This window comes from Vombatus ursinus, unplaced genomic scaffold (assembly GCF_900497805.2).
Source record: "Vombatus ursinus unplaced genomic scaffold, bare-nosed wombat genome assembly UNPS02000580.1, whole genome shotgun sequence".
NCBI classification, from domain to species: domain Eukaryota; kingdom Metazoa; phylum Chordata; class Mammalia; order Diprotodontia; family Vombatidae; genus Vombatus; species Vombatus ursinus.
Window position 1 is genome coordinate 8692806 of NW_020940358.1, and position 26813 is coordinate 8719618.

A 26813-nucleotide genomic window follows, 5' to 3' on the forward strand; every position below is an offset into this window, starting at 1 on the left:
GTCACAGGAGACAAATTACTTCACTATGCAAATGTACATTAAAATAATCTTGGATTTAAATTTTTTTTTTAAATTAGAGTTTTAGATGTATATAGCCTTGTCCATTAGTAGTTTCTGCAGTCAGGTGTAATGTGTCCTTACCTCACCAAATATAATCTTTGTATTTGTCATCAACTGTCATGAGTTCCTCAGATAGGGGACTATATGGACCTGGTTTCTAAAGTAACAGAAAAATAGAATGACACACCCCCTGTTTTCAAGACTGCTTAATTAAGTCTTTGAAAGCTTTTACTCTTTTCAAGATCTACTTTAAAAAGTATTCAGATGTCAGAACAGTGTTACAGTTTTTAAGTGAACATAAAAATGGGTCTACAAGGATCACATCATTCATGGCTAACATTGTAATCCTAAACTGTACTTTAAGTATTTTTCCAATATTCTCAGTATTCGTAATATTTTTTCAGTGCAGTATTGTTACTACACAAAGAACACCTAATTAAATTTTACTGTTACTACCTAATGAAATCAATGGTGTGCATATGCTATTCATTTCAGTGGGTCTTAGGGTAGTAAAACTAATATATTATGAAACTACTATCCAGGACATTTATAGAATGATGTTTTTATTTCAGAAATGTTTTAATATTTGTAGTAGTCTTACCAGTGTCTTTCTGGCTGTCAATTATGCAATATTATTTTATGGTTTTTAAAGTCAGACAGAAAAATACTGTGAATAGTATATAACATTCTGATATTTTTTCGAAATACTTAGACATACATAAGATCTTACCTGAAATATTTCCTGTTTTTGATTTTGCCCAGAGGTAGTATTTTTTAATCTAATATGAATAGTTATTTTATGAATTAAAAATGTTTCCTTAAAACTAATCTCTTAGTATGTAGTAATTGTATGTGTAGTAATAGTAAAATCAGTCATGAAAATTTGATACTTCACATGTCCCATAGTATTTTCTAAAAACCATGAGTGGCTGCTTCAAAACAATTTCTGTGTCAATGAACTGAAAGGTATCCCTGTCTAATCATTTAGAGGTTAAGAACCAATGATTTGGAAAACTTCAGACAGGGATCTTTTTTTATTGGTGAAATCCTGGGGGTAGTTCAAAAGCTACTAAAAAAAAAAAAAAACAAACTTTTTTTCTTTCTTTGCACTTAACTTAGGCTTAATTAAAAACCCCAAAGAAAAGGTATTGACATTTTGTGCTGGTGATTACAGTAGGCATTTGGGGGTATTCCAGAGTAATTAGCCTTAGTTTTTCTCCCTACTCATCTAATAGCAAGAATGTGTTTAATCTTAATCCATGGAGCATAACATAATTTGTAAAGTTTGCTAAGCTTTTTATTTATACCCATTTTGCTAAAAGATTGCCACACAAAAGACCTGCCTATTTAGGTACTTTCCACATATCAGTAAGATCCATCCCAGTGGTTTGCTGTTCAGTGCTTTAATTAAAATTGGTGTTGTAATTGTTTGACCAAGAAGGTGTTTCAGATGTCAGTAAGATATCTCTAGTGTCTGTAGAGATAGTAGGCTTAAAGTAGTTTAATTGAGGTCCACTTGTTAAGAAACTCCTAGTTATATCGAGTCAGGATACAATTTACTCCTCAACATGTCACATTCCTCAAGTGAGATTTCTTTTAAAGGAAAAACTAATATAGGTTGTACTTAGAAATAGCACTGATTGTAGACCACCTTATGGTTTTATCCAATCCAAATTTTTTGGGGAAAAGTAGCCCTGTCTTCTGGCAATATGGTATACTAGTTTTTATTGATATTATTAAGTAGCTGAATCAACACCTTGGAAACTTGGAACTAATTGGATCACTTTTAGTGAGAACTTCCTCTTTCATTCCTATGATTGTATTGGTATTGGGAAGGGAAAAGTGATTAGAGGAGGGCATGCCCTTTTGTTATTCTTTTACTAATGGTTTTGAGAGAGGTGTTTATGATTCAGTTTCATTCATAAACCAGATCTTTTTGGTGCAGATTTGACAACCAGATGAAACTATTTATTAAATCCTGGAAAAAAGTGTGAATTTTTTATTCTTCTGGTTTTTGCAGTATTCTTAATATTTTGTACCAGAAAATAGCCTTAAGTCTGACGTATGAGTCACAGACACTGGTAGCACATATTATTTTCTTGATATTTATCTTAGTTATCTTAGGTGTATTGTCATATATCTATCAAAATGTTCACATTATTTTAGACCTATGTTAATCACTATTCAATTTTTCAGTGAAGTAATAGATTGCCACAGGCCCAGTATGAATTTTGTGAAGTTAACCATTTTTTTGTGTGTGTGTTCAAGGAAGTAAAGGAGAGTTAATTAAAACTACTCTTCTTTTTCTCCTAAAATAACAGTTGTCCTAATTTAAACAGTGCATTTTAGTTTTATAAATCAAAATTACACATTTTTGAAAATACCGTTTATACTCTCTGAGGAAATTTCCAGAAAATATCCTTATGAATGCTTATGAATTGGCGTCATTTTCTCAAATTGAATTTTATACTTTTTAATGTGAGTTAATGACTTATTTTGTAATCTTTTATTTAACTATGTTACTAAGGTGATAGGTAGCCATAGTCTGAAGAAATTGATCAACTGGGTACACTTGACAAATTGGAAGTTCACACTTTTTATATTTTATTGTTACAAGTGTTTTGTACTATAAGATTTTAGGGGAGAAGTTGTAAAGCTTTGTGCAAATGTCAAGTAAACATCCATCTGTGCAAAATTTGAGTTTCATGTTAAAAACTACATTCATTCTTCAGTCACATATTTATGCAGTTAGAAACCATTAAAGGATGATAATATAAATGTTTAATATATGATTATGCAACAAACTTTTTGTACAGAATTCTTACCTTGCTGGTTAGGATTTTGTAAATGAGATTCTTAGGGAGTTAAACTTCATATTTGAATATTTGTATTCAAATTTGCTTTTTTGAAAAGCTACCTTCTTACTTGTTAATGAGAGAAGAACATAGAAAAAATACTTTAAATATATGGTAGCAAAAAATATAATTGTCCCAAGTACACTGAAAAGTGTGCTTTGATACTAAAAATCTTATAAAAATTTGTAATAGAAAAGAGATATTATGGTTTTTGTTTTGTGAAGTTGAAGGTGATAGGATAATTAGTATGTGCACATATTATTTCTAAAATGACTACTTAAAAAGATTTTTAAAAAGATTTCTTAATGTTATCCCTACTCGGCTTAGTAAATAATGTTTTCTTTTGTGTCATTCCATGTATATTATTTTTATTGAGTTGGCTGCTCTGTTGCTTTAAAGGGCTTGCCAATAATAAATTCTAAAGCTGAAATTTCCCTAATTTCTAAATCATTAATTAGATAGGTTTTACTTTTCAAATTTTCTGTGACACTTGGTATTTAAAAATGAATGTTTCCAAGATTAGTTTGTTCAAAAGTTCAGGTGCCTTAAACAGTAGCTTCCATCCATGGTGGGTGGTCTTGCCTCTCCCGCCTTCCTCTCCCTTCATTCACAAAAAAGATCTTTGGAATCTGACTGTTCTGTAGATACCCTTTGATTTTTGTAAAGCACTGGCATCCAAGGACCTTAAGGTTTCTTCATGTAAATTTTAAAGGAACCCTTGAAATTCTGAGAGTTAACTTTGAGGCCAGGTGTCATCAGATTGTTTCTCTATGGACTTGCCATGTGATCTTGGAAAAGTTGAAACATTACTTGGTGCCTCAGTTTCTACAACTATAAAATGGGGTTAATAGCTATTTTGTTAAGTGCCTTGAGACTCTTGGATGAAAGGTATTGTATATTCGAAAAGTATTATTTGTTATTCATACTTCCATTCAATCTCATAAAAACATTTACTGCCTCAAAAAAATGCTTTTATAAAACTGCAACAGGTCCTTAGGACAGTCCAATAGTAAACTAACCCAGAACGTAATATAATTTCTGGAGTATTGCAGGATCCATTCTCTCACCTCTGTTAGTAGGTTGCCAAAATATTGGGGAACAAGCTTCCAGGTTAGTACTATCGTGATTACAGAATTGTAGACTAGGAAGAGATACTGTGACATGCATACGTAAATCTGTCTTCAGAATATAATGAGTTGGTGGGTCTAATTTTAGGCCTAAGGCTTTAACCAAGTTTTTCCTCTTGATGCAAGGTAACAGTGAAATTTGAAAAGAGAAAAAGATACTTTTGGGGAGAAGGCACATGGACAGCACTGGACAGCTCTACTTAGCATAGAATACGAGTAGTTCCCCAAATATCCGTGGTCCAACTTGCCCTTTGGGAGGAACTATATTTAAGGGTGAGCAGGGAGCTCATCCTTTACTGTAGTACGTTCTTGGCTTTTTTACTGACTTATTACTGTTATTATTTTTTAAATTAATTATCTCATTGATTGGGAAAGGAGTGTGGGGTTCATGAATACCTAGTTTGGCATTTTCTGGAACTGGGGAATCTATTACATTTTGGTAACCATCAGTAATCATGACTTTGTTTCATCCTGAGATTACTGTAGAGGCAACAGAGCATAGTGGAAAGAGAAATGGACTTGGGGTCAGGAGGAGACCTGGGTCTGAATCCTGTCTCTGACACTTACTAGATATATGACCATGGGCAAGCCACTTAACTTCTCAGAGCCTCAGTTTCCTCATTTGATAAATGGAGAAAATAGTACCTACCTCACAGGGTTGTTGTGAGGATCAGATGATAGATAGTATGTATGTAAAGAGCTTTGAAAACCTTAAAGCATCTTATTATAACAATGTCAGTTGTTACTAATAGTAAATTATTGAAATGCATAAGGCCTCTGTTGCTGTGGTTTATGAGATTTATCTGAGTTATAAGGAGAAACTTTTAAAAGTACTTCATATTTGCCAAGTGATGTATAAAAATAAGTATACATTGTTTATTGGTTAAGTCTTCAGGACAAATCTTTAAAGAAACTGAGTGAGAACATGTTACCCCTGTTTACAGAGAAACTGAGGTGCTATAAAGTTAGTTAAACTTCTTGTCCGCAAGTCTGTGCTCACCTCCTCAAATGACGCTTAAGACTGCCTGACCACATCATTCTGAAACTAAGATAGCAATTGAGTGTGGACAACATCAACCATTGAATATATCTACCTGTAGCTGTGATTTTGATTAGTGCAGTAGACCCAGTTCACATCTGTGGTCTAGAAATGAAAAGACCCAGATTCATCTTGTTCCTTATTCACTGAAGATGGTTCTTGGCATATTCTATATAAACCATTTCAATATATAAATTTAAGGTTCTTCACATATGAAATAAAAAGTTGAATAAAACAAGTGCTTTTATAGTTATGTGGACTTATGGAAATGCAGTTAACTGATTTAAAAAATGTTGAAGTGTTTGAATCAGTGATTTAAAGGGAACCAGATAAAATTGTGCACCTGTTTGTGTGTGTGTGTAGGTTATTTTGCCGCTTTCTTAAAAGTATTACTTTTCTTCATTGAAATGATAATCAGGAGTCTTAGTGATACTTTTTTTCTGAGAGCCTAGGGACTGATTTCTTTGGAGGTAGTTAGAGTTTAGGGCTCTCACCCTTCAAACTTGCTTTTTGTGATAATATATTGAAAGTTGGAAGCCTTTCAAATATATAGAAGGGATTTATTTAATTAGGCCTTCCATAGTAGTAAAGTTGTTAAATTTATAAAAGGAGACTCATGCAATTCGTACTTTATGTTGTAATTCTTGAGATACCTGTCAGATTTTTTTAAAAACAATTTTGTTGTATTATTAGGAACTTTGGTTTTTTTTTTTTAATAATCAACAGATAAGCATGCGTATATAGTTATTTTAAAACCTTTTACTTAATAGTCATTAATCTTTAACACCACTGTAAGGTAGATAAGATATAGGAAAATTGACACTTGAAGTTAGGAATGTTGTGTAATATTATATATTTTTTTAATTTAAAATTTTGGTTTCTTCATTTCCCTGATTCTGACAAGATATAAAAGTGGTCATCAAGTGAAGAATAAATTCTCATAACGAATGTCACTAACTGGCATAGACTTTAGGATCTTTCGTGGTTGATTAATATCCAATTTCATTAAAACCATGTTTTAATGTCTGTCCTTGTGTTTGCAGATTTTACTTTTTATGCTTATAACCATTGTGTAGAATGAAAAACTTAAATTTATTGAAAGCATTGTACACTTAAAATATGGTAAATAGTTTATGGAAAGATTGATGAGAGAAAATAGTATTCTGTTCCCCTTCCCTTCCTATCCTTTATCCCCCATTTTAAAGCTGTAGTCTTGCTTTTACGTTTTGAGCTTTGATTTCTGATGGGAACTTAGATCTCTTATTCTTTTAATTTAGAAAAACATATATGATGAGAAAAGTAGATGGTTTCCTCTTTTGAAATCCAAACTGGTGGTAGCAGGTTCTAACCTAAATGAGTCCTTCCTTTTGTTCTTGTTTTGCCATGTACCAATGATTTCTCTTTCTCATTCTATAAAGTCATTCAACTATAATGACTAGGAAAGAAAGTACCTATATATTGGGCTTCATTTCTTTTGATATTTTGTTCTTACCTGAACAAAAGAAAAAAAAAAACAACACCCTGAATTATCAAATTTTAGAGTTGGAAGAAATCTTAGAGATCATCTTTTTTTAGCCACTTTGTTTTATAAATGAGGAAACTGAGGCTTAGAAAAAGCAAAGTGGGTCAGCTAGGTGGCGCAGTGGATAGAGGTGGCCCTGGATTCAGGAGGATCTGAGTTCAAATGCGGTCTCAGACACATAACACTTACTAGCTGTGTGACCCTGGGCAAGTCACTTAACTCCATTGCCTAACCAAAACAACAAAAAAAAAGTTAAAAAAAAAAAGAAAAGGCAAAGTGACTTGCTTAATTTAGATCATATAGTTAAATGGCAGAATCTTGACTACATCTTCCGAGTCCTGGTTTAGTGTTCACCACACTAACACCCTAAGTAAAAACCCAAATAAAAGAATAAGTTGAAAGCATTGGAAAGGTTATTTAGTTATTAAGGAGCTTAAAGAAAATATTTTTAAGTAGTACTGGTAGAGTATCCTAAAAAAAAAAAATGGGCTTGAAGCCAGAAAAATCTGTGTTCTAGCTCTACTTCTGCCATTTACATGATAGTCTTGAGCAAATCATTTAACCTTTTTCAGCCTATTTCTTCATTAGGTGGAAGGAATCTGCTGGCAATATTTGTTCTTCCGACCCCAGAGAGTTTTTGTGAGGATCAAATGAACTATTATGAAAAAACTTTGAGAAGTATAAAGTACTAAAGAAATGTAAATTATTATTTTAATGCCATAGATACCATTCTAACCTAATTTAGTTAGTTATCATGTATTACTGTGTAATTAAAGTGGGGAAATAATTCTTTCCTAGAAATTTTACACCTCATACTTGAATATTTACTACTTTTATGTTCAGGAGGAATTTTTAACATTTTATTTTGTAATTTATTATTCTTAGTTTTATATTAGTTATATAAGAATTCTTTGCAGATAGATCCCTGAATGTTGATGAAGCACATCTCATAATGTCTTACATTTGTATAGTTCTTTTGCCACTAACAAATTGCTTTCACATATATTGTTTCATTTGATTCAGCAACAACTCTCTGAGGTAGGATAGGCAGGCACTATTGTCACTATTTTACAGATAATGAAACTGAGACTCAGTAAATCACAGAGCTGAGATTTGAAGCCAAGTCTTCTGATATAAATCTAGTCTTTTTCCAGGATACTGTGCTCTAATATTTTGAAACTTTAATTTCAGATTGTATGAGATGTATATAATCCTAAAATGCTCTTCATGTGAAAACATGTTGACGTTGAATAACTGCCTTATAAATATTAGTCGTATTATGTCATTATTTCAAAGAAAGTTCTGAAGTTTGGGAACAAGTCACGCTATATTGTTATTCATTTGAAAATGATCTGTATCTCTTCCCTATGCACTTCCCTTGACAATTTACCTTTATGCTGGGCAAAAAATGGCACTATGGAGTTATAATTTCATGGTGCTGAATTTGGAGCCAGTGACTCTGGGTTCAAATCATGGCTCTGCCACTTCATGATTGAAGTTGAGCAAGTCATTTCAGTTTCTTGGGCTTTAGCTTCCTCATTTAAAAAATAAAGTGGTTGGATTAGATGATCTCTAAGTTACCAGCCAGCTCTAAGTCTATGATTCTCTGTTCCTAAATACATTAAATTTAGTACTGGTGAAACAGGTGCCAAGTTGGGAACTTGAACTTTTTAAAAATCCCAGGGCAAAGAAATAAAAGTATGCATATTATGAATGTTTGTATATCTACTCAAATTGGGACTGTGCCCTTTGTGAAGAAAAAGACACAGAACTTAAGTTTTGAATGTGTTAAATGTTAAAATATTATTAATATTTGTTAAAATATAAGTAAATGCATGGTAGAGACTTGAGTTTAGAACCTAGTATGTAGAACCTATTTCAATTTAGTATTTTGATTTATTTTCATGACAATTGATTTGAGTTTTTTTTCTTTTTTAGCATATTTAGGTCATAGTAATTTGAAATTCCAAAGAAATTGTTTATGAAGTCCAAATATGACTCAACAATGAAAATTGAAATCAGTTACAAGTAGGACTTTGGAACTTGATTTGAATATGTGGTGGTATGCATGTATAGTTTTCACAGGCAGCATAATGTAGGAGATAGAACTTTGCTGTCAGGAAAATCTGACTTCAAATACTGTTGTAGACACTCAACTGTGTGACCCTAGGCAAGTCATTTAACCACTCAGCCTCAGTTTCCTCATCTGTAAAATAGGGGTAATAATATTATCTCACCAGGTTTTTATGAGCACCAAAGGTACAGGTAAAGTGCTTTGCAAACCGTAAAGTACCATATAAATGTTATCATCATCATCATCAGCTCACTAGCTGTGTGATAGTAAGTCAGTCATTTAACCACTTAATCACTCCAGGCAATTCTCTACAACTTTTAATTATAGATGAATTGTGGTGTTGGTGGAGCAAGTTTCTACTCTAGGAATTCCTCAACAAATGAAATCATGCATCTGGTCCAGAAAAAGAATTATAGTTTTTAAGGGAATGTATTTTCAGTGATTCTTACTAATCAGGGTCAAAATGACCATGGCATCATAGAGTCATAGGATCTTAGAGTTGGGAGGGGCCAGAAAGGTCATCTAATTCACTGTGTATAGGAAGCCCCTCTAAAACCTTCCTGATAAATAGTCATCTGGGCTCTCCCTGAAGACTTCCAAAGATCTGGTACTCTCAGCTCTATGAGGAAGTACATTCTGATTTTGGATAGCTCAGATTATTAGGAGGAGTTTCCTTATATGTAGTTGAAATTTATTTCCATTGTTTGCCCCCTGGGATCACGTAAAACAAGTCCAGTTTCTCTGCTATGTGACAGTCCTTCAAATACTTGAAGATATCCATCATGTCTCCCCACTCCCTAACTCTTTTTTTCCTTAGGCCAAACATCTTCATTTCTTTCAACTGATCCATGTATAACATGATTTCAAACCCTTTATTACTCTGGTCTATTCTTCCTTGGTATGCTTAATCAGTCAATCAATCAGTTAATCAGTTATTAAGCACCTGCAATGTGCCAAGCACTATTCTAGGCACTGAGGACAAAAGTCCCAAGAATTAAAAAAATGCCTGTTCACCCAATCTGAACTCAGTGTACCACATGGGTTCTGACCTCTGATTCTGGACATAACATGAAAAAACATCCTACGGTTGCTTTATATTTTTTTGGTTATTTTGGCACATTGTTAACATTTTGTTTCCATTGTAATATACCGAGCCCTTTTTCTTTTCTTAACATTTTTTTGATGTCTTTTGTTTTTAGTTTGCATTTATTTCTGAATTTCTCTCTGCTCCTGTACCCATTTTTTAAAAAAAGCTTTTTAATAATATTTTATTTTTTCAATTACATGTAAAGTCAATTTTTAACATTCATTTTTTTTAAAAGTTTGAGTACCAAATTTTCTCCCTTTCTTACCTCCCTCCTCTTTAAGATGGTAAGCAATTTGATTTAGGTTATATATGTGCAGTCATATAAAACATTTCCATATTATTTATGTTATGAAAGAAGAAATAGACTAAAACAAAAAAAAAACAAAAAAGTAAAGTGAAAATAGTATGCTTTGATCTGCATTCAGACGTGATTGGTTTTTTCTCTGGATATGGATAGCATTTTTCATCATCAGTTCTTGGAATTGTCTTGTATCATTGTATTACTGAAAATAGTTAAGTCATTTACAGTTGATCATCATAAAATATTGCTGGTACTGTGTACAATATTCTGCTTCTGCTCACTTCGATTTGCATTAGTTCATGTAAATCTTCCCAGTTTTTTCTGAAATTCACCTGCTTGTCATTTCTTATAACACAATAGTATTCTATTATGTTGAATTTTTTTTTTGTAACAAAGATTAGAAAAGAAAAAAATTCAACAAAACCAACCAACACATCAACCATTTCTGACAGTGTATGTAACATGCTATAACCATATTCTTCATCCCATGAGTGGAAGGTGATTTTTTTCAGTTCTTCTTAGGGGCTAAACTTGATTATTATAATTACAAATATTTAGTTTTGTTTTATTGTTCTTTTTTTGTGCTTACATTCTAGTAGTGTTGTATATTGTTTACTTGGCTTTGCTTTGTCATTTTGCATCAGTTCATATGTCATCCAATTCTCTGAATTCTCTGTCTTCATCATTTCTTATAATGTAGTAATAATCTATTACATTCATGTACCACAGTTTGTTTAGCCATTCCCCAGTTGATGGGTACCTACTTTGCAGTTCTTTGCTACTACAAAAAGTTCTGCAATAAATATTTTAGTAAACACGGGACCCTTCCCCCTCTGAGTTTGACCTCCTTGGTTGGCATATGTTTAGCAGTGGGATCTCTAGGTCAAAGGATAATTTTACTCACGTTTTTTAAAAAGCATAATTCCAGATTGCTTTTTATTAGGATGGTTGGACCATTTTACAGCTCCATCAATAGGTCCTGTCTTTCTATAATCCCTCCAACATTTATCATTTCTATCTTTTGTCATTTTTGCTGGTTTGTTCACCTAGTTCTTTTTTTAACACAAACTTTTTTAGCCACACCTCTCTCACCCTGTACTTGTGTACTTGATTTTTCTAACCCTTCTTTCATTAAATTTATTTCCATTAAAAAATTACATTTTGATTTTCATTAATTGATGAAAAGAGAATCACAGAATTTCAGAGTTGGAAGAAATCTCAGAGGCCATTTAGGAATCCTGAAAAAGGATCCCTTCTAAAGTATGCCTATACTATATATCTAACCTTTGCTTAAAATCCTTCAGGTGAAGGTAAACCTACTATCTACCTCCTAAGACATACCATTTCACTTTTTGATTGTTATCTGATTGTCATATGATGTAAACATGAAGTTTTTTCCGATACTGGTTGCCTTCCTTTGGATAAGAAGTTAGGAAATGATTTAAGGGCCTGTGACTGTTTATCTTGGACAAGAGGAGATTTTGAGAGAGAAAGAGAGAGAGAGAGAAAGAATGTAGTTAGGGCTTGCTTGGTGCTTTTGAATATCTGAAGTTTTGTCAGATGTAAGAGGAATTAAACTTATTTTGTTTGGCTCAAGAGCAGAACTTGGATAAGTGGGCAAAAGTTATAGGAAAGTATATTTTGGCTCAATATAAGGAAAACCTTCCCAATAATTAGAGATTTCTAAAAGTGGAATGGATTGCCTTGGAAGGGCACGGATCCCTCACCACTGAAGGTGTTTAAACACTAAATATGACTGTTGTTGGAAATGTTGAAGAGGCAGTTTATTCTTGAGGTAGTGGTTAGACTACATAATAATAGCAACTCACATTTCATAATTTTTACACTTTACAAAGCACTTCCCCAGTACCAGTCATCTGAAGTTATAGAGCAAAGGATCATAATCCAGAGCTGTATAGGGGACCTCAGAAGCATCTGGACCAACCCTCTCATTTTACAGATGAAGAAACTGAGGTACAGGGAGTGAAGTGCCTTGCCCAAGGTCACATGGGTGTATTAATTGTCAGATTTGAACCCAGGTTTTCTGAGTCCACAGTGGGATACAGGTAGTAGAAATATTAGCATTCTTACTTTATTAATGAGGAAATAGGTTCCCTGAGGGTAAATGACTTGCCAAGTTGAGTTGAAAGGGCAAGTCCTTTGAATGCAGGTCTCTTCAATCTATTTCTACACTCCAATGCCATTAGTGTACTTGAGTGTTTTTACTAACTTGTTTCTCAGCAGATTTTTACTGGTCTACAAAATATTACTACCAAGGTTCTTATTTCTTAGAATCAATTAACTTAAACTGACTCCTTTCTTTCCCCCTCTAACTCTTCCTCTTCTTACATCCTATTTTTTCCTCCTTCTACCCCTGTTCCTGGTCCTTGTTCTTTTGGCTGCTGAGGCCCCTCTACTTCCCCCCCAAGTGCTGAAGGCAAAACAATACACATTAGAGAATTGAATTTAACCTCTATCTGCCTCAGTTTTCTGAATTGTAAAATATGGCTAAAAATGGCATCTACATGGCAGCGCTGTTGTGAGAATCAAATGAGATAATATTTGTAAAAGTGCTTTGTATAGTGCCTGGCACATAGCAGGCCTGTATAAATGCTTATTCCCTTTGTATTGGGAAACACTGAGCTATATGACTTCTAAGGTCTCTTTCCACTCTAAAATTCACATGGGGTAGTAGAGAGATGTCAAACTTGCTGGCTGCGAGCCCACAAAGATCCTGATTGTAGCCAGAATGAGATTAAAATAAAACTGGGAAATGCTTAACAAAATTTATTTATTTATTTATTTATTTATTTGCCTTTTTTTTGGTGAGGCAATCGGGGTTAAGTGACTTGCCCAGGGTCACACAGCTAGTAAGTGTCATGTGTATGAGACTGGATTTGAACTCAAGTCCTCCTGACTCCAAGGCCAGAGCTCCATCCACTGCGCCACCTAGCTGCCCCTGACAAAATTTAAAAAAATAGAATACAACATAGATAATGTTATGTTGTCATTTTCTAAGTCAACATGTAGCCCATTTGTATTTGAGTTTGATCTCATTGGCATAATGGATAAAAGTACAGGACTGCATTTAGGGAATCTTGGGTTTGAGTACTACCTCAGATACCAACTGTGCAATCCTAGACAAGTCATTTAACCTCTCTGAGCCTCAGTTTGTTCATTTGTTAAATCAGGATAATAATAGAACCTACCTCATGGAGTTATTTTGAAGGTCAAATAAGATAAATGTATATAAAGCACCTTATAGAGCTTAAACCTTTATAAACCTTTACATAAGTGTGACCCATTATTACCTACAGTGGATCAAATTCTTTTCCTATAGAACATAGGCACAATTTTCATTTAATTCCGCCTCCCATTGAAGACAGATTAAGGGTCTTTGAACAGAAAATAAGTCCTTTCATCACTGTCATCATTAACAAATTTTTATTGTTTTCATGTGTAAGTCATGGCAGGTGCTAAAGAGGCAGAAATATCAGTCATAGTTCTTGCCTGCAGTGAACTTACATTTTGGTGGAGTAGTTGGAAATGTATGTGGAAAAGGTATACAAAAATAACTCTACAAGATAAGTGCCAAGTGGATAACATAGCTAATAGTAGTTCAGAGGAATAAGAGATCACTGTGGACTGGAAATGGTTCCTGGATGAGGTGAGATTTAAGCAGTAGCTGAAGATGGATAGGAATTAGTATGGATTGGAGTCATTTCAAGCAAGGGAAGGGAGAGTAAGTTTAGTTGGAGCAGAAGACTTGTGTAATAGTTGTTATGTAAAGAAATTAATGAAATTATTAAAAAAAACTATTATTATTCTTTCCATTAATTCACACATTGTTATGGCTATTCTTAGCTTTGTTCAGAGTTTTTTTTTATGCATTTGATTAGATAAACAGTAGTTTTCAACTTTTTGGTGTCATTTAGTTATGTTTTATGGTCGTGAAGGAGCGTAAGTATATTTAATAAAAGAGAACATTATATGATATAAAGATGTTAACATATCTATGTCAATTATTATTAAGGCAGATTTTGTGGTATAGTGGAAACAATACTTGCTTGTTGGGTACATGGTTTTTAAGTCCATTATCCATCTGTATGACCTAGAAACCTCTCTGGGCCTCAGTTTCTTTCTCAAAGGAGGGGGTTATAGATATGTTATTTTTTTCTAGCTCTAAAAATTCTATCAACTGAGGAATAATAATTATATGATGTGATGATAATGACAGAAAATAAGATTGTCCATTTTCTTCTTGTATGCATTTTGCAATATTATAAGAACTACTCGTTAGCACATTTATATACATCCATTGGTTTGTTCATTCATGCTCATGTATACAGTACAGTTATAGTTGAACAATGACGCGATTGTTCAACTCAGTGACTTAATGGCCATTAAGAAATTCTGAATAGTTTTTCTAGTTTCAAAACCCTGGTCTTGGAACTACTGAAATTAGTGATATCGAAGACTCTTTGATGAGATGGGGAAGAAAAGCTCTGTCTTCTTTCTCAATAAGTTTTTCCCAGTCAACATCAACAAATGCTCATTGAATCCATAGAATAAGCTGAGGATACAAGGAGTTAAAACAGATTTTCTTATCCCAGGATGTTTACTCTCTAGTTGAATAGACAAAACATGCCCACAGATAAATGAATAACAGTATCATTTTGCCTGTTAAATGCCAAACAAGTGGTATAGGCAGTTAAGTATTACATGAATTCAGGAGATGACAGAATTGGGTAGACTTCATAGAAGGGATAGTATCTGTGCTAGACCTTTGAGGAAGGGTGGAATTTATATAGGCTTATTGGTGCGGAGAGGAAGTTCTATGCAGGGGCAATAGTGTGAGTTAGTTATACAAGATACCAGTTTGACTGGAGTGCAGGGACTTGTGGGGAAATAGAGGGAGATAAGGTAGAAGGAAGTAGGTAGGGTCAGATTGTGAAGGATTTAAATGCCAAGCTAATGTGTTTGTAGGTATAGTTATAGTGGAAAGAGCCCTGGACTTAAAAGTCAAAAACTTGGATTTGAGTTTCAGCTCTACCACTTATTTGGCTATGTGACATGGGACTCATCTTTTTACCTTCCTGAATTTTAATTGCCTCATTTGTAAAAATTGGAGAAGATAATTTCTAATGTTGCATCTAGCTCTAACAACCTATGACTCTGTGTGTCTTTATCCTATAAACAGTGGGAAAGTATGGAAGGTTTTGGAGTAGCTCAGCAGCATTTGCAAAGTGTTCTCTTTAATATAGTTGAAGTGGGGAAAGCATAGAGGGAGGGACACAAGTTAGAGAGTAGTTATTAGTGTTACAATAATTGAATCCCTTAGAAGAATATTATGATAATTTAGGTGTGATGTGATGAAAGCTGGGACTGATGACATTTAATTCAATTCAATAAATATTTATTAAGTGCCTACTGTGTGTAAGATACACTGCTCGGTTCTGAAAAAAAGATGAGAAACAAAAAAAAAACCCAACTCACATCTGTTGTCTTCTATACGAGGCTTACAATCATAGAATTATAGAGCTGAAATGGATGTTAGAGGTGACCTAGTGAAGTCCTCTCTTTTTATAAATGATGAAAACTGAGGCCCAGAGTGGTTAAGTGATTTTCCCAGTATTACAGAGGTAGTGGGTGGCTTAGCTGGCAACAAGTTCTTGACCGCTACCAAGTGAACCATGTTCTCTGCAAAATCTAACACATTGTCAACTGTAATTCAGGCAATTAGGTGGTACATTGGATAGAGTACTAAGCTGGAGTCAGGATGCCCTGAGATCAAATCCAGCCTCAGATGCTTTCTAACTGTGTAACCCTGGGAAAGTCATTTAATCTATATCTGCTTTGATTTCCTCAACTGTAAAATGGGAATAATAATAGCACCTACCTCCCAGGGTTGTTTTAAGGATCAATTGAGATAATATTTGTAAAGTACTTAGCACAATGTCTAGCACATAGTAGGTACTTAATAAATACCAATTTCTTTCCTTCCATCCTAGAATGGTATTCCCTCATAGAGATGATAAAATGTGCACACCTAAGTGTAAAATGAGGAAGAATATGATGAGGGCAAGGAAAAAGTTCATACAAAATGTTAGAATTTTGAGGATCGCTTTGAGCTGGGAGGATCAGAGAAAGTTCATGGGTTGGTGGTGGTGGTTAACACTGTAATTGGGCTTTGAAGGAAGAGAAGAATTTCAACAGGTAAAGATGTGAAAGCACTACATTCCAGGAGGAGATGATTATGTGCAGAAGCATGGAGGTAGGAGAGGGTTAGATGAGCTCTGGGAAGTTAGTAGTGTACTTCTGTTGGAGGAAAAGTGAAGTAAGACCAGAAAGGTGAGTTGTAGCAGATTATTGGAAGGTCTTAAATGCCAGAATAAGGAGTTTGTATGTATTTTATCTTATGAGCATTAGGGAGCCATTGAAAATTTTTGGACATAGGAGCCAGGCTTGTGCGTTAGGAAGATTATTTTGGCAGCTGTGTGAAGGACAGAGTGAAGAATGACAGAGATTGATGGTAGGGAGACTAGTTAGACGGATATTTGGTGACTGTAGAGGAGATAGATGAAAGTGATGCTGCCAGTGTAAGATCAGCAGGGTTTAGCAACTAATTAGATGTGAAAAAAAGGAAGAAGTCAAAGATAACTTTCAGGGATTCAAACCTGAGTCACTGAGAGGCTGAGAGTACCATCAATTAAAAAAAAAGGGAAGTTGAGAGGAAGGAGAGAAAGATAATGACTTCAGTTTTAGACATATTGTTTTGGCTCTACAGCAAGCAGTTGGAAATGTGAGACTGGAGTTCATCGGAGAGATTGGGAATATGGATTTATGTGTACTTTGAAACTTAAATGGATCTATGATCAAACAAAAGAGTGTGATGCCCCTTCTTATAGTGCAGATTGACACTTTCAAGCCTTCTTTCCTTTGTGACTTCTGTGTTCTCTCATAAACTTTCCATAGGAAGTTTTCCCAGTATAATGAAGGCCTTCTTCTCTTTGACTTATTGGTAATATTAGAGCACTCAGGTTGTCCAGTGGTTCTATCCCTCTCAACATGACCATTCTACCTCCTTTTCTGGTCATGCATCTTGATCATATCTTTATACCCCTTCTTGTGCTCAATTCTTAATGTAATATATTATAGCCATTTGTGCCCAACATTTTTTTCTTCCCATTGCTTTTTTTTTTCTCTTTTTTTTTTCTCCCCATTGCCTTTTAAGTGATTCACAATTTTGATTCTTTGGAGACTGTGGTAGTTACTGATTTGTAGTCATATAGCATTAGTGGAAGAATATTAGTGTAAAAAAAGGTGTTTTCATTTCAGGATGAAGTTTGCTGTCATTCAAAGACCTGTACAACCTCCCAAATGTAATAAAGGCTTTTCTCTTTCTATTCATTTCTTGACTCAGGATAATATGTGCTCCTTAAGGGCAGGGATTGTTTTAAATGATACTGCCTTTGTATCTGCAGCATCTAGCATAGTGTCTTGCACACAGTTAGACAAAATGTGACCTTCCCAGAAACTTATTCTTCTGGATCATGAAATAGAGTTGAACATAAGAACAGCAATTACTTTATTACTTTACAAAGCACTCTTAACACATTATCTTATTGACCCTCCCAATAACCCTGGGAGGTATTATCCCCCTTTTACAAATGAGAAGACTGAGATCTAGAGAGTGAGTATTTAATAGTTGGATTGTATTAAGCCCAGTTCATATTCATATATGTGGACTTAATATTTGGTATTCATCTGTATAGAAGTGAACATTGGAAACATAGATGAGAGCCAAAAGGAAATTGTAGAGAGAGAACAAAAGAAACCTGAGAAAAGTCGGTTGGTGTGAGAGACATTCCAAAGGAAAAATGAACAGGTTATGGTGATTCTGGATGTGGAGGAAAATGAAGAGGCAAAAGGCCAGGATAACTCTCTAAAGGTTTTTGAGGTTATAAATATGAAAATCTAAAGGGGGAACTAATTTTGCAGTAAAAAATAATGAATTCACTTTTGGGCATGCAGAATTTGGGGTGACAGTAGGATATTCATGAATCTGATAGAGATTAAAGATTGAGAGTCATTCACATAAAGGAATTAATTGAAGTCATGAAGGTAGATGAGATCTTAAAGCTGGGAAGATAAATGTATTCATATAAGCCTTGGTGTATGGAAGTGCCTTGGTGTATGGAAATGAGGGAAAGAGTAGACATAGAGAAAGAGCAGCCTAGGAGGTGGAAGAGAAGCTATATTGTTTTATGAAAGTCAAGGGATGAATGAGCAGTGAGGAGTGGAGGTTTAGCAATGCCAACTGCTACAGAGAGATTGAGGAGAAGGAAGATTGAAAAAGGAAATTGAATTTGGAGATTAGGAAGTTATTGGTGAATTTTCAGAGAACAATTTCAGAGTTATATAATCAGAATTCAGAACTTGGTGGTGAGGAAGTGGAGGCAGTGAAAATATACTATCTTGAGAAGTTTGTTAGTAAATTCTAGGTCACAGCTAAAATTTAGAGGTCTAGTAGGTATAATGGAACACAGAGCTTTGGGATACTGAAGAACAAAAAAGTGTGGAGGTAGATGGCAAGGGGGCTTAGAGTAATAGATATGAGAAAATAGTGATGAAACAAGTCTGATATGCTTTGTGTTACTTAAAGATTTTTTTTTCTGAATTGATAAATTATAATTCATATACATATATAAAAGTATACTTATAAGTATGGAATAAACCTTCTGATGTTGAAGAAGTGAAATACTATTTTTAAACTCTTTCACCTTCTAGAAAGTGATTTGTAACAAAATAGTGTTGCCAGTATGCCAGATACATATGGCTCCATGTCAGTGTAACAGTTTTATATATGCTAAATTGCCTGAAGTTACATCATTCTGTGTAGAGACAGTCCTCTACTTTGTGAACAGGTCATATTCCCAGTTAATTTGTAAGTTGGTTGCTGGAACTTGAAACACATTTTTCCAGAGAAACAATATTATAAATGGTGGCTTTTCAAGTCCCTTGCTAGTTCTGTAGGAATAGATAAAGAAATCTTTAAATTCCCTCTCCCATTTTGATTGCCAGACATTGTCTTAATTTGTCTGAGATTCTTAACTTTTATCTTTACTAGAATATGAATGAGGGGGCATTATTCATCTTATTTTTTTCCCTTTCTAAGGTAGGGTTCCCATTTACAGATAATCAAGGTAAGCATATAAAGTGTTCATCCCATTGTTATGTAGTGACGCTATAATATGATATATTCTTGTGAGAATCTTTTTTTGTTCTGTCTCTTCTATTTGGATCTGATTTTGTGTAACTTGGAAATGCTCATTAACTTTAAAAAACCGATATACATTCAGTGCTTGCTTTAACAGTATAGTGGTATATAGAGTGCAGGCAGACCTGTGTTTGAATCCTGATTGAGATACCCTTAACTGCTCATCTGTAAAATGGGGATAATTATAGCACCTACCTCACATTGTGGTTGGAAACAATGAGATAGTTTGTTAAGTGCTTTGTAAATATTGAGAACTTTATAGATGTTTATAGCTATTTAGAGAACTTTATAAATGCAGACTCTTGTTATTATTATTTTCAATTCCATTTCATGAACCTAGAGAGGTCGCCTTTTAAAAAATTTAGACACACTTAACCCCAATTGCCTAAAAATAAAAAAATTTAAAAAAAATTGAGACAAAGTCTCTAATTTCATTTTAATATTTGATGTTGACTGCTTCAGAAATATCAAGTCATAGACCATTTTTTTGGCTACAGTTACTTCCTGTCTGTGGCAATTAATAACAACTCTTGGAAGAGATTAAAAAATGAGTTCTTTTTATAAAAGTCAACTAAATCATTACATGAAAAGATACTTTGACTACCTTTTATGTAACTGACATAAAGAGTAAATTTCAGAAGAATGAGTATAAAAGTTTGGTGGTTATTTTTCTTTTTGCCTTATCTGTCCATAGTTCTTCAAGAGAAAGAAAGTTAGTAATGGAATTATTAGTCATGTTTTCATTAACTCAGTATAGAATAGTTCATATTTTGATTAGGCATTTGAATAGAGGCCTGGTTTTAGAGTTTGGAGGATTGGGTTGAAGTCCTACTTCTGATATTGTGTGAGTGTAAGCAAATCATTTAAGCTTTGAATGCCTTAGGCAGTTCTCTAAGACCATAAATTAAAGATAGACTGTTGATCTGCAGTAGTGAAAGGACCTTTACACACTGGGAGTTTCCTACTGACACAAATGAAATCAGTTTCAAATCCAAAACTTGTTGAATTAGTACCAAAAGTGAGCTGTTTGTGTGTTTTGTAGTTGTAACTGTATAGCGGAAAGAATGCTGGATTTGGAGTTAGTGGACTTCAGTTCAAATGTTAGCTCTGTTGCAAGCTACCTTTGTGTCACAGAACCTCTCTGGACTTTTTGCTCATTTGTAAAATTGTGACATGCTTGGCACAGTGCCTGATATGTAGTAGGAGTTGTATACTTATTACCCTTCCCTCCTACTGGATGAGTTCTGAGGACCCTCCTAATTAAAAAAAAAGTATTCTCTAACAAGTATCAATAATATGCTCTAACATACTTACATAGATCAGTGATTTCATTAATATATTTTCCTCCAGCACTGACAATCTTGACCCAAATATGCTTGTCCATCCTATATGACCTTTGTCCATGCCCTTCCACAACTTTACTATGGTAGCTCCATCCAACATGCTAGGAATCTTCCCTTCTTTCTCTTTACATACCAATAATCATATATTTAGAGCTGAAAGTGACTTTAAAAGTCATCTAGTCCAACCCTCTTGTTTTACAGGCCTTAGAGAAGTTAAATGACTTGTCTAAGCTATTAATTGGCAGAGCCAGGATTTGAGGGTACTGATAGAGCATGGAGGCTATCAGTTACCCCTTGTATTCTGACTCAGGTTGAATCCCCTGATAGTTTATGTTTGATGTTGGGACAAAATGAGACACCCTGAGGTCACTGAGTAGTTAACTAAAGGAGATTTACTTAGCCACAGTAGGAGAAGGATATTAAAAAAATATATGTTAGGTCATCTTGAGAGGATTCAGCTGAGTGAAGTTCCTTCCCGTCATATTCCACCAGCCATGATCAGAGCCTATCTGGAATTCCTTGTAGTAGATGTGAACTCAGGTGATCAGGAAGTGATATCAGCAGATTTGCGTTCAGTCAAGTCCCAGGGACTGAACCAGTCAAGTCCCAAGGATGGTTTCAATGTCTTTTAAGGAAAAACTTGCCTAATTTGCATGGGGAAACGTGTTAGGATATTGTTCTCGTTGCATTATATTTGGTGATAAGGTCCTTAGGATCTTCTAGAGGACCTTGTATCAGTTAAATGACTTTAGGGTTGTTGCTGGTCAACCCTGACCTGGTATTGAAGAAGCATGATATAGACAGTACTAAAAGAAGAAAAGAAAAAGTAAAACAGAAATATATTGAAAGTAAAACAATGCAACAGTTCACTGAAGGAGAGACTGAATACTGGAGAACAAAAACCAGAAGTCCCAGGCTTTTCTTCTCCCTTTTTGCAGGATGTACTCTCAGATCTCCATGATCTGGTCTATATGGTAAGTTATACCAAATCTTTGCAGCTCCCAGTGGGTCTCCTGATATTACCAATACCAGAAACACCAGGGCCATATTGCCGAAGGGGACACTTCTGGCACAGTCACAGATTATTTCGATACAAGGTGGTGATGAAGAGCAAGAGCAGCACTAGGAACACCAGGACCACAGCACAGATAATGACAACTCTGGCATGGTTACTGATTCTTTACACAGTAAAGTGGTCAACAGATCATAAGCCTTCCTTTTTCCTGGGAGCCATATCAGGAGGATGATACCTAATCCAAGATTCCTTCAGTGGAGATGCCCCTTCTTAACACAGGAGCTCTGTAAGGACTCTTCCTTCAACTTCATCAAGGGATTCAGGATTAACCACCATGAAAGCTATGGGATTCCTTTTCTTCAGGTAAACAATTTTCCTGTCCCATTCTAAAGCATCTCTCAACAATACCACCCCCTTCACCTCCCTCTCCATCCCGTCCCAGCCCCAAGGCCTTTCTTTGAAGGAATTGTCTCAACCATCCCAGAAGATAAGAAGCCTACCAGTTGAGGGAGACTTGAGCTGTTTCTTTAGGGTATATCAACCCCTCTAAGAAGGCAAAGACCTTGAGGCCCAGGTGACACTCTGCTGGTGAGGGAATAACAAAGGCTGAAGAGGGTCAACTGGGACTTTGTCCAAGAGCAGTCCATTCTTATTGAGTAAGTCTTCCTGGGGATTGGATCCAGACACCACTGGACCAGAGACCCTTTTCGGTTTCCAGGAGTGGCATTGATTTATCACAGACATGAATTCTAGGAGGTTGTACATTTGAGCTACGCATCTGGTTCATAATGCAATTGTTGATTAGTAGGGCCAAACTGCTTGACCTGGGATGAAGTAAGAGGACCAATTTGCCAGTTGGGTACAGGTCAAGGGCCACTTGGGTTAAGTTGGTGCTCCAACTAGCATAAGGAGCTCAGTTAGGCAACAATGGCGGCCTTGTCTTTAGTTAGGGAGATCATATGGTCTTGTGCCTAGAACAACATAGCATCACAGTCCCCATGTCCAGATTGGCAATGAACCTACTTTCTAAGCTCTGCCATTTTTGCAAAAGCTCCAGTCTGGTTGTTTAGTTAAGTGGAAAGCATATGATATCTCTAGGTGCCCCATAGACAACTAAATGCAGTGGGAGGCACTGGCAAAATTCCTCCTTTGGATTCCAAAGAGGCGATCTTTTGGTTGTCTAGTGCTGTTGTCCCTAGGTCCCCAAATACTTGACCAGCCCCATGACCGATGTCTAGGAATCAGTGTAGATGAAGATCTTCTCTGCCCCATCCCTCAAAGCTCTCTCAGCTTTGCCAGACATGCAGCTTCCCTGATATTTTGCCTCCTGGGGGGATTTGCCAGGAACCCCATTTGCTAGAGTAACCTCAGTTACCAGATCAGCGTCTGCTGAAGTACAATTGCGTATGCCTCTTAGAGGAGAGGGAGTTACTGGTAAAGAAGGCAAAATGACATTCCTTAGGAGCCAAGCCCTCATAGGTAGGGACCCATTGGGCCAGCAGAGGAGGCAGGGTTCCTGGGCCGGGAAGTGTTAGTCTCTGGCATAGTCACAACCTGTTTGTAAAGGGCACTAACACCTGAGAGACTTGAGCTTCCACTATTTTGAATGTACCATTTATATGTAACTAATAAGACGCTAACTGTGCCCTACCCATTTTGTTAGAGGAGCTATTTTAAATCACTCAATTCTTTATAGGTAACTCTGGGTAAAGGGCAGTGTTATCTGCTCTGTAGCAAGTAGAGCCCAGTAACAGATGAGCAAATGCTTTTCATTTATTTTTAAAAAAATATATTTTAATTTATTTCATGAAGTAATTCCCAATTACATTTAACGAATTTTAACCTTCATTTTTAAAAAATTTAAGTTCCAAATTCTCTCCCTCCCTCCCACCTTTTCCTTACCCCTTGAGAAGGCAAGCAGTATGTTATTGATTATACATATGAAGTCATGCAAAACACTTATATATCTTAAAGTACTATGTAAATGCTAGTTATTACTATTATTATTATTTTTATTAGCTCCAATGGATCATGCCCTCAGTGGCCATGGCTCCAGTGACTTTTCAGTTGCTTTATGAATGTCTTTTGTAACCTCCCAGTTCTTTGATAGTAAAAGCCCACCTACCTTCTGCTCTGCTGATGGAAGAAATCACCTTCTGGGGTCCAACAGTAGTGCATACTCAAGGCTTTCTTACCACCCATTTCCAGACATTGGCCTCACTCCTCTCATTCTCCTGTTTTATGGCTCTGATAATAGCTTGATGTAGTAAAACCTCTGGGATAGAAATTGTACTTCCTGCTTTCAGTCCCTAACTATGGCCTATTGGTCTCTACTACCATCAGCAGGTGCCCCTTTACTTGTGCTGTTACCAGCTCCATTACTTACCCTCAGCTTCCATTGCATGGTCCTTAAAAGTGGAGAGTTCTGTTCCTAGTTGTTGAATGTGTTGAGCCAGTTTACTTTCAGTCTTCTGGTGGCAGTCCAGTTTCTACAGGATGGTCAACAACAGCAAGAGAATTCTGGACCTAGTATTTTCTTTACCCTCCCTAGCAGCCTTTTCTAGCACCCACTGAGCTAATTGCTTCAGTTTGGTAGAAGTCTGCTCCTGTTTTCATTTCATTTTCACTCTCCTTATATTACCTGAAAGGCCTTTGCCACAGGGTGCCATGTTGCCATATTGGTAGTCTGATCACCCCATCTTCTGTATTGCATCATCCTTTTCCACTTCATGATGCAAGCCATTCTGCCATCATGGCCCACTTAACCACTATGCTAAATGTGGTGAACTAGGCCTGATTCAGGTGGCTCAGGTGACTGGGCCTGGTAGTTTAAGTCACATATTAGAACAAAATGAGACACCTGTAGGTCACTCAACAGTTAACAAAAGGAGATTTACTCAGCCCTACCAGAAGGACACTCAATAAAGATGCCCTTTGAGGTTACCTCAAGTGATTCGGCTGAGTGAAGCTCCTTGCCTCATTTGTCCATTGTTTTCCACCAGCCAAATATAGAGCCCACCTGGATTTCCTTTTGTCTGTTTTATACTCAGGTTACCAAAAAGTAATATTAAAAGTCTGAGCCAATCAAGTCTCTAGGATGATTTCAATGTCTTTTAGAAAGTGTAATTTGTGTGAGGAAGAGGTTAAGATATTCTCATCACACCATCACTTACTATGTGTGTTAGGCACAAGCCCATCTTCTTTCCGGGTCATAACATTTCTTTGATGAAACATCCTTTACATGTAGCTTGTTCCAAGGCCTGCTTAGGCTCACCATGTAACTCTCCAGTGCCTTTTGGATGAGCCTTAATTTCAGTTCTTTGGAGACTGTAGTGTTTTATGATTTGTAGTCAAATAGCAGCCCTGGAAGAATACTGATGTTAAAAAATGGGCTTTTTATTTCAGAGAGAAGCTTGGGAGCCATTAAAATAACTTTGCTGTTTCCCAAAAGCAATCTAGTCTGCTGAAGCAGCAAGGCACCCTGAGGGAAAGACAGGAGGCAGCATGTGCCAGGCAAGTCAAACTGTTAGCACCACCTTGACCACTATCTGCCCTCAGGCCTAATGACATCCCAAGATTCTGAACCCAAGAGCCTTGGAAATAGCAGTGCCTTGCCAAACCCATAGGCCTACTTTTAGCTCAGCCCTCGCAGTCATCATTTAGGGGAGAAATAATTTTGGAGGCAGGATCCACCATCTTCTTCATCACCACCAGCAACATCTGATCAGCTGCTGCCAACAAAGCAGAGAGGTGTAGGAGTCCACCATTCCTGCAGTTAACCCATCCCTCACAGATGTTATTCAGGGAGGCAAGTTCTGTGGAGAAAATGGCAGCCATCCCTTCTAGCTGGCAAACAACTGCTTGCCACACACAGGGTAGGCAAGTCAGTCTAGCTGAAGTAGCAAAGCACTCTGAGGGAGAGACTTATGCCAGGAAGCTTGTACCAGGTAGGTTAAACCACTACCACCACCATGACCACCCACCCCCTTTCAGACCTAATGGGGATAGCCTAGGACCCTGAACCCAAGACCCCTGGGAATAATGACGTTAAATAATGATATTGAAGAAGAGACATTAACATCTATTTTGCTGCTTCACTCTAAGGACCATGGGACTTTTCCATCTGATTTGCAGCTGTAATCTTCCATGTATATTATCTTCCCCAGTAGAATGTAAGCTTATTGAGTGTAGGGAGTATCTTACTTTTCTGTTTGCACACAGTAAACACCTTATAAATGATTGTTCATTCATTCATTCTGTTCAATTCTGTGCCCAACTTATTGCTCATTTGCATTGTTTATAGAAGAAAAGTAATACTGATGAATAAATTACATAGGATTGTTCATCTATCTGAATATGATAGAACAAAAAGCATTCTTCCTCCACTTGGTTTTTCCTGTGTGGCTAGTGAGGCTAAACACCTATGAGTGATTATGTATCTCATTTAGGATGTCCTGCAGTGTTTTGGGGCTTGGTGTAATCAGCACAATGTCATCCAAAGAAAGGAGCATATTGTGGATTTCACTTTAAGCTATTCATCTATGACTTGGATTTTGATGACTAGTTCTCCTCTCTGGCAGGAGCACACATTTTCTTGTTTTATACCACCATTGATATTAGTAACAATATGCTAATCCTAAAAACCAGCATATTTTTTAGGCTTTTATAGACAGTACAATGGGAAGTTGTAGGTGGTAACAGTAGGTGATGGCATTCATGGACATATTTGAAATGGCTTCACTAGTTGGTTGTCAGGAGAGATTATCATTAGTCCATATCCCACCCCTGACTCTTAATAGTTGTCTGACCCATACAAAGGCAAATCACATAAATTCTTTGGACCTCTTTTTATTCATATATTGAGTGGGCATGAAAATACCTGTAAAACCTACCTCCCAGCACTGTTGTATAAGGGTTAAATGATATGTCTATACAGGGCTTTTCAAATATTGAAGAGTTATATAAAGGCCAGCTATTATTGTTATAATAGAGTAATTCTTTAGATGGAAGGAAGTACAAGTGAGTAGTATATGTGTAAATTGAGTCTTCAAATAGCTATGATTTGGGAATATCTTATATTGATTATGTATCACCTCTTGACCTTAGGTAA

General features: G+C 35.9%; 1 protein-coding gene across 1 annotated transcript in view; it reads left to right on the forward strand.

Annotated features, from left to right (window-relative positions):
• TAF4 (TATA-box binding protein associated factor 4) overlaps positions 1-26813 on the forward strand; it is a 140305-nt gene that overhangs the window by 2571 nt on the left and 110921 nt on the right. The window lies entirely within an intron of this gene.